We start from the raw sequence: 14,591 nt of genomic DNA on the forward strand, positions 1-14,591 counted from the left end.
AGCATTACCCTATGTATTCAATCTGAATCCTTTTTGTTATGAAAGGTTACGCAATTCTTTCTCTCTGACCAGATAAAATCTGAATAAGTTTAAAGGTTATCTGTCAGCAGTAAATTCTTTTAAAAAAAAAAAAAAGCACAGTACCTTGTAGAGGAGCGTCTACAGATTTACAAATATGCCTCTATTATTTGGCTTTGGTGCCCCATTTCCATGTGATTCACCACTTTTGTTTAGATTCACAGAAAACATTTTGCAATGTTTCATCCACATGGTCACCTACAGTCCATATTATACAGTCCTATGAAAAAGTTTGGGCACCCCTATTAATCTTAATCATTTTTAGTTCTAAATATATTGATGTTTGTAACAGCCATTTCAGTTTGATATATCTAATAACTGATGGACACAGTAATATTTCAGGATTGAATGAGGTTTATTGTACTAACAGAAAATGTGCAATATGCATTAACCCCTTCCCGCCGATGGCATTTTTTGATTTTCGTTTTTCGTTTTTGACTCCCCTCCTTCTAAACCCCATAACTTTTTTATTTCTCCGCTCCCAGAGTCATATGAGGTCTTAATTTTTGCGGGACAATTTTTTCTTCATGATGCCACCATTAATTATTCTATATAATGTACTGGGAAGCAGGAAAAAAATTCAGAATGGGGTGGATTTGAAGAAAAAATGCATTTCTGCGACTTTCTTACGGGCTTTGGTTTTACGGCGTTCACTGTGCAGCCAAAATGACATATCCCCTGTATTCTGTGTTTCGGTATGGTTCCAGGGATACCAAATTTATATGGTTTTATTTACATTTTGACCCCTAAAAAAAATTCCAAAACGGTGTTAAAAATTTTTTTTTCTAAAAGTCACCATATTCCGACGGCCGTAACTTTTTTATACGTAAGTGTACGGGGATGCATAGGGCGTCTTTTTTTGCGGGGCCGGGTGTACTTTTTACTTCTACCATTTTCGGGAAATGTTATTGCTTTGATCACTTTTTATTCAAATTTTTATCAGAATTAAAACAGTGAAAAAACGGCGGTTTGGCACTTTTGACTATTTTTCCTGCTACGGCGTTTACAGAACAGGAAAAATATTTTTATAGATTTGTAGAGCGGGCGATTTCGGACGCGGGGATACCTAACATGTATATGTTTCACAGTTTTTAACTACTTTTATATTTGTTCTAGGGAAAGGGGGGTGATTTGAACTTTTAATACTTTTTATATTTTTTTTTTTACTTTTTTTTTAATTTTTTTTTTGCATTTATTAGACCCCCTAGGGGTGTTGAACCCCAGGGGGTCTGATCACTAATGCAATGCATTACAATGCTAATGCATTGCAATGCATTGCAAAAAATCATCATCTCTTTTGCAGGCTGTATACACCAGCCTGCAAAAGAGAGAATTTGCAGACCGGCTGGGAGCCTTTAACAAGGCTCCCGGCTGTCATGGCAACGGGGGGGTCGGCCCTGGAGCATGCTCCAGGAGCCGGCGATCCCTGCCAAAATGGCGGCGCCCATGCGCCGCCGGGAAAATGGCACCTGCGGCGCCTTTGACAGCAGCGGACCGATCGGAGGCATCAGAGCCGGTTGTCTACTGCTTAAAGCAGTAGACACCCGGCGGCTATGACGGCCGCCCGGCTCCCTGGCGGTCACCATAGTTACAGACCCGACACGCGCCGTACTATTACGGCGCATGTCGGGAAGGGGTTAAACCAAAATTTGACCGGTGCAAAAGTATGGGCATCTCAACAGAAAAGTGACATTAATATTTAGTAGATCCTCCTTTTGCCTCTAGTCACTTCCTGTAGCTTTTAATCAGTTCCTGGATCCTGGATGAAGGTATTTTGGACCATTCCTCTTTACAAAACAATTCAAGTTCAGTTAAGTTTGATGGTCGCCGAACATGGACAGCCCACTCTCAAATGATCTGAAAACAAAGATTGTTCAACATAGTTGTTCAGGGGAAGGATACAAAACGTTGTCTCAGAGATTTTACCTGTCAGTTTCCACTGTGAGGAACATAGTAAGGAAATGGAAGACCACAGGGACAGTTCTTGTTAAGCCCAGAAGTGGCAGGCCAAGAAAAATATCAGAAAGGCAGAGAAGAAGAATGGTGAGAACAGTCAAGGACAATCCACAGACCACCTCCAAAGAGCTGCAGCATCATCTTGCTGCAGATGGTGTCACTGTGCATCGGTCAACAATACAGCGAACTTTGCACAAGGAGAAGCTGTATGGGAGAGTGATGAGAAAGAAGCCGTTTCTGCAAGCACACCACAAACAGAGTCGCCTGAGGTATGCAAAAGCACATTTGGACAAGCCAGCTTCATTTTGGAAGAAGGTCCTGTGGACTGATGAAACATTGATTGAGTTGTTTGGTCATACAAAAAGGCGTTATGCATGGCATCCAAAAAAAAAACAGCATTCCAAGAAAAACACTTGCTACCCACTGTAAAATTTGGTATAGGTCCCATCATGCTTTGGGGCTGTGTGGCCAATGCTGGCACTGGGAATCTTGTTAAAATTGAAGGTCGCATAGATTCCACTCAGTATCAACAGATTTTTGAGAATAATGAATCAGAACAAGAATCAGTGACGAAGTTGTAGTTACGCCGGGAATGGATATTTCAGCAAGACAATGATCCAAAACACCGCTCCAAATCGACTCAGGCATTCATGCAGAGGAACAATTACAATGTTCTGGAATGGCCATCCCAGTCCCCAGACCTAAATATCATTGAACATCTGTGGGATGATTTGAAGTGGGCTGTCCATGCTTGGCGACCATCAAACTTAACTGAACTTGAATTGTTTTGTAAAGAGGAATGGTCCAAAATACCTTCATCCAGGATCCAGGAACTGATTAAAAGCTACAGGAAGCGGCTAGAGGCTGTTACCTTTTCAAAAGGAGGATCTACTAAATATTAATGTCACTTTTCTGTTGAGGTGCCCATACTTTTGCACTGGTCAAATTTTGGTTTAATGCATATTGCACATTTTCTGTTAGTACAATAAACCTCATTTCAATCCTGAAATATTACTGTCCATCAGTTATTAGATATATCAAACTGAAATGGCTGCTGCAAACACCAAAATATTTAGAACTAAAAATGATTAAGATTAATAGGGGTGCCCAAACTTTTTCATAGGACAGTATATCTACTGAACCCAGCTGAAGCCAACTAACACAATAGGCCAATGTGAAGAGGAGGACAGGACAGGAGACATTATTTTGGCTGCATGGTGAATACCGTAAAAACCCTATTGTGATTTTTTTTTCAGCTTCCTAGTACATAATTCTGAAATGTAAATGGTGCCATTACGAAATACAATTAGCCCCGAAAAAATTAAGTGCTCTATGAACAGAAAATAAAAAAAGTTATGGCTGCTAGAAGGCAGAGTCAAACTCGAAAATAGAAAAATGGCTACAGCGGGAAGCAGTTAAGAACCACTTTAAGATGTTTGCCATTCAGAAAAGGCTTATTAAACATGGAAGAAATATGAACTCTCTCTAGTTATTACCATCTTTCCATTACTTAGAGTCCTAAAGGACACTGACATTGGCTTTAAGATAAATACTTGTGTAAATAAAATTGGAAGTTGAGGATACAAAGGAAATTTGAAGTTTCACAAACAATAGACAGACCAAACAGCCCAAATAATGTCAAGTACATGTTGAAGGGAAAGTATTTTGCAAAGTATAATGTGCTGAAGTCAATTGAGAGTGTCGGAAATAGCAGAGAGCTTTATTTCAGCGGTCTACAATGCTCCCATTGAAGTGAATGGGATTTCTGTCCACTACCAGTCGTGCCACATTCAGCATGGCTTTGGTCAGACTGAATGCGCAGTAAGGGAAAGGACTCCCCTTTCTGAGACACACACTGATCTCAAAAAATGTGCAGGGGTGAGCACCTCATGCATCTTTACCCGGCACAGGGAGTTTGTTCATTTCAACAAGGTGTAAGCCAATGGCCGGCCAGGTAATGAAGGGGATGTACATCTCATCCAGACTACTAAGGTGGGTGAGATGAGAAAACTCCAGAAAGAATGTTTCTCAGCAGATAATTCTGTCTGCTGAGTGTTATTTCACAGTTCCGGTTACTGGGCTGGATTTTTAGGAATGGCAAGTAGGTTGGTAGTGGGACCTGTCATTCCACCCCCTTCCAGTCCACAATTTGGGGAAGTTCCGGCAGGGACTCAGCTGTTGAGAGTCTCCTCGTCAAGGAGGCTTAAGAAGTCAGCTCCAGCAGCAGACTTTGGGCAGAGTTTGGCTGGAGAGCCAAAGAGAGAGGTCATATTTTTGGAGCTGTGTCCTGAATGACTCAACTGGCTTTTGGTTTCTGTGATTCTAGGTGAGGTAACCTATTCTATGTTTAGTTAGAGTCTAGCCGGGCAGGTATTTATTTTTCTCATTTTCTCTCTCATGCCCCCTCCTCCAACTTTGTAATATACTTTTTTTTAATTATTATATTCTTTAGTTTGCCAGTAATATATGTAGCTGACTATTTTTTTTTACAGTTGCTGACCCTTGGCACAGACATTCTGACTGCCTACATCTACCACTAGAGCCAGCTTAGGAGCTTACTGAATAATATGTCTAGCACCTAGACAAATGATCAATATTTTTTCTGTAAATACTACAGGCAATTAGTAGGTCCAAAGGCACAGTTAATGCTACAAATAGTTATTGCATAGTGCAGTTTAGTCTAGTGTACATGCTGATGTCAGTCATTGCCTAGTCTAGTGTAAACACTACCAATGGTCATTGTGCACACAAACACTGCCCAGTCTATTGTGAATGCTGCGGAAGTTCATTCCACAATCTGAAATACATGCTACCCCCAGTTGGACTACAGTCTAATGTTTTTTGTTTTTAATTTTTTTACATGTTAAAAGAAAAACAACAAAACATGTAATTAACGTGTGATGCAGGGCCTCCTTCTTACTAATCCAAGTTCCAGACTATTTGAAACGTGGAAATAAAGCAGGAAAAACTGTGCTAAAGGTCCATTCACATGGAGTATTTTGGCGAGGATTTTGGGGAGGAAAAAATCAGCTTCAGTAATTAGGAAATGTTTTTTTTCCTCCAGCACAGTGTATAGACCTTGAAAAAAAACGCTAGCAGTTTTTCCATACGTTTTTTTTGCCAATTCCACTTGGATTTTCCGCCGCCCATTGATTGAGTTGGTTTTTGTAGGCGGAATCTGCCTGAAAGAAGATTTTTTTCCGCTAGTGGAAAAAAAAAGCTAGCAGAACCCATAGAACTCTGTGGGGAGGCGTTTTTTCCATGTGGATTCTGACATAGATTCAGCACCAAAATCCTCGCCAAAAAACTCAGTGTGAATGGACCCTAATAAAGAATATAAAATACTTTGAAATAAAGAAAAATTTGTATCTCTTGCCATATTGTGACACTCATAAAAACTTGGCTATATTTCCTTGTACGGAGCAGTGTAAGGACTCTTGTTGGAGACAACATATAGTTTTTATTGATACCATTTTGGAGAATATGTTTAGATCCCTTATTTTCAAATTTGGGCAGTTAGAGTTTTTTTTTCCCCAACAACAGTGTTCTATGTACCTTATAATAAAAAGTTATGTTTTTAGAGTCTGGCAATTTAAGACAAGAGCATGCCTAATGTGTTAATGTGTTTATTTATTTTTATATGTGTCCCAGGAAAAGGATTCCCCAATATTAATATTGCTATGGCAAGCATGGATTCCTCCAGAAAGCTTTTGGTTGCCAAAACAACTGAGTCTTCTGCAATCCAGCCATGCAGGAGTCATTTAACAAGAAAAAAAAATTATAGGGTGATTTATACAAGAATGAAAAAAAATACATCATTGTAAACTGTGCTGACAGCCCCACAAGGTACTTTGACTCGTTCATATTTCAATTTTGTGATGAAAGACTTCCTTTAATATGTCACCGGAATTATAGTTCAAGCTAGGATTTTCTGTAGGCCAGTCAAGTTCTTCCATACCAAGCACTGCAACGATTTTCCTTCACTGGAACGAAGGGGCTTAGACCAACCCCAATTACTTCTATCTATTGCATTATCTTTCTTCCATCAAACTTTACAGTTGGCACAGACAGGCAAGAAAACGTCTAATGACATTCACCAAAATCAGACTCATCCATCAGATTGCCAAATAAGAGTTAAGATAAGATAATCCTTTAATAGTCCCACAGTGGGGAAATTTCAGTTTGTTACAGTAGCATAGTAACTATGGGAAGAATATGCAAATCTGCCTTCCATGATGTAATTAGGAAGACAGTTGCTGCCTCAGTATTGCAAACCAATAGAGGGCGCTCACTGGAATGTGCAAGCCTGTCTTAAGACAGGATTCCAGTGAAATAACCCAATAATGGCTGCTCCCTTTAGCCTCATGCCCGACCTTCCAAGAGGCCTTTGTTTAGCAATGACGCTGGGATTATTACCAGGTATAGTCTCTCAATCGAGGACAGCTGTTTCGATCTGGTTGGATCTCTTCAGCCCGATGTAGAGAGGACTATAACCTGGTAGAGGTGAGAGGCTTAGACAGGGTTCGGGGGATATTGTCACTCCTTAGGGAGAGACCACCATATAGGTGTGTGGAGACTTGTTAAGCCTTTAGCACTCCACTTTGCAAGGAACTATGGGAAGAATATGCAAATCTGCCTTCCATGATGTAATTAGGAAGACAGTTGCTGCCTCAGTATTGCAAACCAATAGAGGGCGCTCACTGGAATGTGCAAGCCTGTCTTAAGACAGGATTCTTGCAAAGTGGCAACCCGCTCCATAAGACATGCAGGAGGTTAGGCAATGGGAGGGGGAGGTAGGCTACTTACCTTCCCCATCTTCATAGCAGCGCTGGTGCTGCTGTTGATCGTGGCGGCGGAAGTGGTGGGCGGGGCTTAGCGAGGCTGCCGGCAGTTGCCAGGGAGCCTCACTTTGTGGGCATTGCAGCCAGCTGAATACTGTGCCCTGTGTTCCATGTGCGCAGGAAAGCTGGCTGCTGCCTCTGCTGTGATACTGGCTGCTGTGGGATCAGCTGGGAGAGCCAACTACCCGCAGCATATGCACAGCGGGCATCTCCCAGCTCATCCTACAGCAGGGACAGTGGATACAACCTACGGTATCACAGTAGAGGCAGCAGCCGGCTTTCCTGTGCACACAGAACATCGCGCACAGTGCAATGGTTTTTGGGGGATGCCTTATTTTCAGGGGGTGCCTTATATTAGGCAATTAAATAGAAACCTCCCCCATGCCTTATTTTCGGGGGATGACCTATTTTCGGGGAAACACGGTACTAAGCAGAGACCCAACTAGGTGTCCGCTTGGGAAATTGTAAAGCAATAGACACTTCTCTGCGAGTTTTCTAGCAGGAATTGCATTAAATATGGCAGGTCGAGGTGTTACTGCCCTGATTTGACTTCCAATCTGCTTTACCCACTGTTTTAGAAAGTGGCCAGTTAGGCATCTGGTGCAAATCCGAACGGTGCACCACAGATGCCCCACATCTATGCCAATTTTCTTGCACAGGGTCTAAAGTAAATTGCTTCCAATAAGTGTGATCATTTTATTGAAAGGAATGCTGTGATCACCTGATAGTATAAAATAGATGTGGAACCCGTAACAACAGTAACACCAAGCAGAAGTAACATTGCCAGCCGTAGTACCTATAGTAGCCGCAATGCCAGCAGAGGTACCCCAAAGTGACATTAGACAATTATCCTACTAAAGTGTTTGGATGTTTGTGAGTTTGGATGTTTGTTCCTCAATCACGCTAAAACACCTGGACGGATTTGCGTGCAATTTTCCAAAAACATAGTTTTCCCTTGGGATTGAAACATAGGTTACTTTTGGTGCCACTAAACAACATGGCTTCCTAGCAGGAGACTCACAAAAGCAGGACTCCTAACCCCAGCTATAGACTCACACACACTGCCCCGCATTTCCTGCCACAAATTGCCTGCACACTCCTTACGGTCACATCAGGAGTAGCCCTCACTCTACTCACTCACATTTACATATAGCTTTCCACGGAGGCCCGTTGCTCCTGCCTGCAATTAAAATGGACTGGGATTGCAGGCATTAACACTTGACCCCCCTCCCCCTCAAACACTCCTTCCCCCTCAAACACCCGTATACTGAATGCTCCCACACCTGTGTTTACAATACTACTATCGCAGCTGGGCTATGGACAGCCGCGATAGTAAGGCACACAAACTCTCATAGACGGCAAAATGCCGTCTATGGAGACTTGCAATCAAATGATTGCAGGTTCACACCCCTCAGTGGAACGAAGAAAAAAAGTTAAAAAAAAAAAAATCATCTAACAACACATATAAAACTCCAAACTACTGTGATGCATATACATATTAGTTACCATTCCACCCAAAAATGCCCCGTCTACTAATAAACTATTTGTCCTACTCCCTCAACGTCACACTCACACGTAACAAACCACCATTTTGGTTCACACTTTGGACCATCATTTCAATAAAAGCTCATCTAACCAATACACATTCCTCAGAATGCTATATCTACCGTTAATCTGGCCCCGCCATATTGTGGTTGCAAAAAAAACCCTTAGAGAGCCTTCACACAGCGTAAACGCGCATGTATTTTGCCAAAATACACGTGTAAAAATACACGTGTCAAAATAAGACTCCCATTCACTTCAATGATGTTTTTTACACGCCTGTAAAATGTCATTGAAGTCAATAGGAGTCTTATTTTTCACGCGTATTTTGCACAAATACACACGCGTTCACTCCGTGTCAAGGCTCCCGTACACTCAGTTCACACCACCGTCTGCTCTCCGTTCATGCGGTTCCATCTTCTGTTGTCATACAGTTCGCCCCTAAGCGCGGCTGACGCTGGGTTCACACTACCATTCGGCACTCCATATTAGGCTTCCATCTTCTGCATGCAGAAGCCGGAAACCTGTCAGACCGGGTCCGGCCATGAATGGCAGTGAGTGTTTTTTGCTCTCCGACGCAAAACCGTTTTTTTTTTTTTTTTAAATCACACACAGGGTACTGCATGTCCGACTTTCTGGTTTAAAAAAAAAAAAAAGGTTTTGCAGCGGAGAGCATAAAAAAGGTACAGTATGTACATTACTACTTCACCATATACCAGCTAAAAGTAAAAAAAAAAAAAAAAGCCTCCAAAAATAACAAATTGTCTGTATTACTACATACACAATATAAAATATCACATTTGCTATCCCACCAAACTTTTTAAAGCTCTTTTACAGTTTCACACGTCTGTGTCCACTCAATTCTCAAATCACCGCAGACGAAGTCGCGGGTAAAAGCTAGTAATAAATATAGCTAAGGTTGAGTCCCCACGTTCCGGAAATGCAGCATTTTGTGTTGCAGATTTTGCAGCAGTTTGAGCCAGGAGTGGGTTGAAAAGGAATTGAAACTATACAAAAAGCACTTTCCCATCAATTAAGTTCACTCCTGACTGACGCTGGGTTCACACCAGCGCTTGATTTGTTACAGTTAAACATCTAGTCTTACTGCTAAATTATCTACTATACTTCTACTGAATGAATGAATGAATGAATGAATGAATGAATGAATTCATTGACAAAAATATGCCACACCAAGTAGGTGTTGTTGGAAATGAATGAAACTTTATATGTGAATGCAATAATAAAAATAAGTGATTATAATATTAGAGGAAAAGATAAGTTTATTGTGGAAAACTGTGCTATTGAATGGAAGCTCTAGTACTCAGTTACCTGGATACAAGATAAGATATGATTGAGCATGGAGGCATACAGGGTTTATATCAGGGGTCTCAAACTCAACTCAGCATGTGGGCCGCAGAGCAAGATCCCAGCCAGTTGGCGGGCCGCACCGTGGCAAATTTAGCTCCACCCACTTTTATGTTGACTCCACCCATTCATTTTTCATGTGCCCCCACACTGTATAATCCTCCTACAGTCACCCGTAAACTATATGTCCCCCCTCCATCTTTCCCCCAGTTACATATACACCCTTCATCTGCCCCCAGATTCATGTCCCCCCATCTCTGCCCTCAGATTCATGTCCCCCCATCCCTGCCCTCAGATTCATGTCCCCCCATCTCTGCCCCCAGATTCATGTCCCCCCATCTCTGCCCCCAGATTCATGTCCCCCCATCTCTGCCCCCAGATTCATGTCCCCCCATCTCTGCCCCCAGATTCATGTCCCCCCATCTCTGCCCCAGATTCATGTCCCCCCATCTCTGCCCCCAGATTCATGTCCCTCCATTTCTGCCCCCAGTTTCATGTCCCCCCCATCTCTGCCCCCAGATTCATGTCCCTCCATTTCTGCCCCAGTGTCATACCGTTCTCCCCCCTCCCTTCGTCTGCCCCCAGTGTCATGAGCCCCTTTATTCCACCTCAATGTTTAAAGAGGACCTTCCACCATTTTGCTCACAGGCAGTTCTATATACTGCCGGAAAGCTGACAGTGCGCTGAGTTCAGCACACTGTCGGCTTTCCCGATGTGGGCCCAGTGTGAAGAGCTTACGGTCCGGTACCGTAGCTCTTCTATGGTCAGAAGAGCGTCTCTGACACTCAGTGAGAGCCGGGAGGAACGCCCCCTCCCTCCCTGATAATGCTCGTCTATGGACGAGTACTGCGAGCAGAGGGAGGGGGCGTTCCTCCCGGCTCTCACAGCACAGCGCGATTGGCTGTGCTGTGAAGAAGGACGTCTCTGACCGAGTGTCAGAGACGCTCTTCTGACCATAGAAGAGCTACGGTACCGGACCGTAAGCTCTTCACACTGGGCCCACATCGGGAAAGCCGACAGTGTGCTGAACTCAGTGCACTGTCAGCTTTCCGGCAGTATATAAAACTGCCTGTGGGCAAAATGGTGAAACGTCCGGATTCAACTTGGATCCGGCGTCCCTAGGCTTGTGCGGGCCGCACAAAATTGTTCGGGGGGCCGCATGCGGCCCGCGAGTTTGAGACCCCTGGTTTATATGATATCCTCCAGCACATCTTCTCATGGATGTTGCAGCCTTGCCTGTAGATTCTACACACTAGTGGGTTGCTGAAGGTGGTCCCACAAATTTTGACTGGAGACCAATCTTGCAACCGGAGACACCAAAGAAATGTTGCCATGTGTGAGCTGTTGAAAGCACTGCCATGAAAGGCAACAAATGCGGCCACAAAATGTCCTGTACATATCACTGAGATGTTAGTTTCCCTCGTGTCACTATCAGGTGTCTGACTGTTATGCAATGGATCCCTAGAAAATCAATACAGAAATTGGCGCAATATACTGCTCTACAATAAAGGCAGAACTGAAGAACTCACCATGGGACCTCCATATTAAAACCCAACTGCCATCGACCCCAAACAGAATCGGCATTTTTGTGACTAAAGATGATAGGTTTGTAGCATCCTAGATTTCTTGTTCATGACAAGATTGCAAACAAAGGTGACATGGGCTTGGCTGGCATGACATGTAATGGGCAACATGACACTAAGTACCCTCCTGGTATGGTGAGGAAGAAAACTGGAGCTCTTTGTGCAATTTGGAAGATCACACTAACTGGGCGGTCTGGAACCTGTTCGCCATGTTTTTGTACCTTCACGTAACCACTGCTCACAGCACCAGCTAGGTTAGAATGGCCTGGATGTTTGGCAGTTTTTTGAAACAATCATGTTGCTTCTTTCAATCCATTGATATGACTTCTCAGATAGTGTGTCAAGTGGGTATAATGTGTTTATTGTGCCATAGAGGCTTGTCTAGCAGTCCATGATGTCTGACCAAGAAGTATACTACCCCAAAGTAGCCTCTGTGTACCTTTATATAGGGCAATGGGGGAGTACCTATTGTGAGAAGACCAAGTGACTAGTCAGACCACATATCTAAGGGGCAGTTCACATGGAGTAAACTGGCGCGCAATCTGGCATGTATACACGTGTCAGAGTATGCGCGCTCAAAAAAGATCCCATTGATTTCAATGGGGATTACGATCGTATAACGCGCATTATTTTACGCCCATAATTTTGCGGCCGCAAAATTACGTGCTGTATACGATCGTAACCCCCATTGAAATCAATGGGATCTCTTTTGAGCGCGCATACTTTGACACGCGCATACATGCCAGATTGCACGCCAGTTTACCGTGTGAACTGCCCCTAATCGTTTATGTGCTTGCTTGAGATATAAACACATGCCAAGTATTAATGCAATGTAACATTTTTATCTGGGTGCGTTATCTTTTTTTGTCAATGAGTGTCAATTGCTTTCTTACCATGTTTTTTTGTTTGTTTTTTTATTCATTTAAGGTGGCAAGAAGATTCACGAGTGTGAAACAAAATATGTGCTGCAATTTAAAACCAGGCAATTTTCCTATAAATATCTCAATAATTCATCATCATTCTTCAACAAAACAAAGCAGCAAGTATTACGTTCCTAAAAGAAATACGCTACACCACCCAGTGGCTTAAGTTCAACATGACAACGACCAAGGTCAATAGAAATTTCTTGTGCTAGCCATGACAAGAAGGTGAAGGAGGAATTATACTCCTCACATTGAAATTGCAACATTAAAGGGATTCTATCATTCAAACGACATTTTTTCTAAGTACCACGTCGGAATAGCCTTAAGAAAGGCTATTCTTCTCCTACCTTTCGTTGTCTTCTCCACGCCGCCGTTTGCCTACAATTCCGGTTCTTGTCGGTATGTAAATTAGCTCTCTCGCAGCACTGGGAGCGTCCCCAATGCTGTGAGAGAACTCTCTCCAACGCCGCCTCCTCTTTTTCAGTAGCGTCATCTTCAGCCTCTTCTTCCGGCGGTGGCTTGAAACTTCGAAGGCCTCCGGCCTTGGGCAGGGCAGACTGCGCATGCCCATAGGCTATGAGAAAATGGCCATTTTCTCGGGGCCTGTGGGCATGCGCAGTCTGCTCTGCCTGAGGCCTAGAAGTAAGAAGACACCGCCGGAAGAAGAGAATGAAGAGGCCATTCCTGACGAAGATGGAGGCGGCGCTGGAGAGAGTTCTCTCGCAGCATTGGGGACGCTCCCAGTGCTGTCTGAGCGCTGGGGCCCGCCCCCAGTGCTGTGAGAGAGCTAATTTACATACCGACAAGAACCGGGATTGTAGGCGAACGGCGGCACGGAGAAGACAACGAAAGGTAGGAGAAGAATAGCCTTTTTTTAAGGCTAGTCCGATGTGGTCGTCTGAATGATAGGATCCCTTTAAGAACCAGTTCTAATGTTATTGTAAAACGAAACTTTAAAAAAATCAGATCATGTATTGTGGGATGATCGCGCGATGCCTCCTGTCAATTAACATGCCAGTTATCACCACTTGTCACAAGTTGAGAAAGACAGAACCCTTTAAACTGCTAGATCTTGGTTTATGATTCAAGCAGATCACTGTACACCTAGGCCAAAACGTCAGCACTGTTCAACATTATGTGCCGTGGTGGCAGACAAATTCGAATGATAGCAAAAAAGTGCAAGGAGGTGAGCTTTTTGCATACATAGATCATCTGCTTGAAGAATGGCATGTAGTACTGCAATTAAAACTGGAAATCACATCCCAAGTCTAGAGTGGTAAATAGTGTTGACAAAAACCCATCATAAAGGGATCATATGGTATTCGGCTATGAAACAGATGCCCAAGTATTTCATTGGCCTCACATCATTGATGTGATGGGACATTGTGTCAACCCTAACAATCAGGCATTTATGGCCTATCCTGAGAATAGACCATAAGAAGAATTAAGCAGACAACCCCTTTAATACTACTCCTCACTGCCCCACACACTGTAATGTCTTAGCCCCCAACCCTTTAAAGAGGTTGTCCATAACTTAGAGCAACCCTTGTGACAGCCAGGGAACTGTAAAATTACTGGGGACAGGCGAGTATACTTTTTGTTAATTTTACTTTAGATCTTGTCGCCACATGTGTTGCTCCAATTCCTGAACAACCTCTTTAAAGATTTAATCCATCTTTCTAATATTGATGGCCTTCAGGATAGGCATTCAATATTATATCTGCAGGAGTCTGACAGCCAGGACCTCCTTAGATCAGCTTTTCCAGGACAGTGTGGTCACAGGTAATATTAATAACTTCAGAAGCCATGCTGCTCACTTGGCATACTGTCAGGATACGGAGTCGCCGCGGTCTCCTTGCTGCGCGGCGTCTCCCTGGGAGACGTGTTAGGAGTTCTATTGGGTGTGCTTAGGTCATTAAGGGTTAATCTTTTCCTTGCCTTCAGTCTCCATGCCATTAGCCATCAGGTGTGTTCTCTGCTGCTATTTAAACCCCACCCAGGCATGGATCCTTGCCAGCCATTCACTTGTGTTTCCTGGTTCCCCTGCTCAGTTTGATTCCCTGTCTGTTTGTATTCCATCTGTTCCTTGGTTTTTATACCCGGCTTGTATTTTGACTATCCCTTGTCTTTTGATTTGGTACCTTTATTATATCTCCTGGCTCGACCTCTTGCTCGTCTGACCTCGCCTTCTCTTCTGTGTCTTGCTGGGACTTGTGGTCCTCCCTGGTTCCATGCTGTTTAGTCTTTTGTTTGGCATTGCATTTACACTGTGCTTTCTGTTTAGGTGTGACCAGGTGACTCCA

The 14,591-nt window shown here is 43.3% G+C and overlaps 1 protein-coding gene across 2 annotated transcripts in view; it reads right to left on the reverse strand.

Moving 5' to 3' along the window:
* JADE2 (jade family PHD finger 2) overlaps nucleotides 1-14,591 on the reverse strand; it is a 137,851-nt gene that overhangs the window by 103,807 nt on the left and 19,453 nt on the right. The gene's annotated exons all lie outside the window — the stretch shown is intronic.

This window comes from Leptodactylus fuscus, chromosome 5 (assembly GCF_031893055.1).
Source record: "Leptodactylus fuscus isolate aLepFus1 chromosome 5, aLepFus1.hap2, whole genome shotgun sequence".
Lineage (NCBI taxonomy): Eukaryota > Metazoa > Chordata > Amphibia > Anura > Leptodactylidae > Leptodactylus > Leptodactylus fuscus.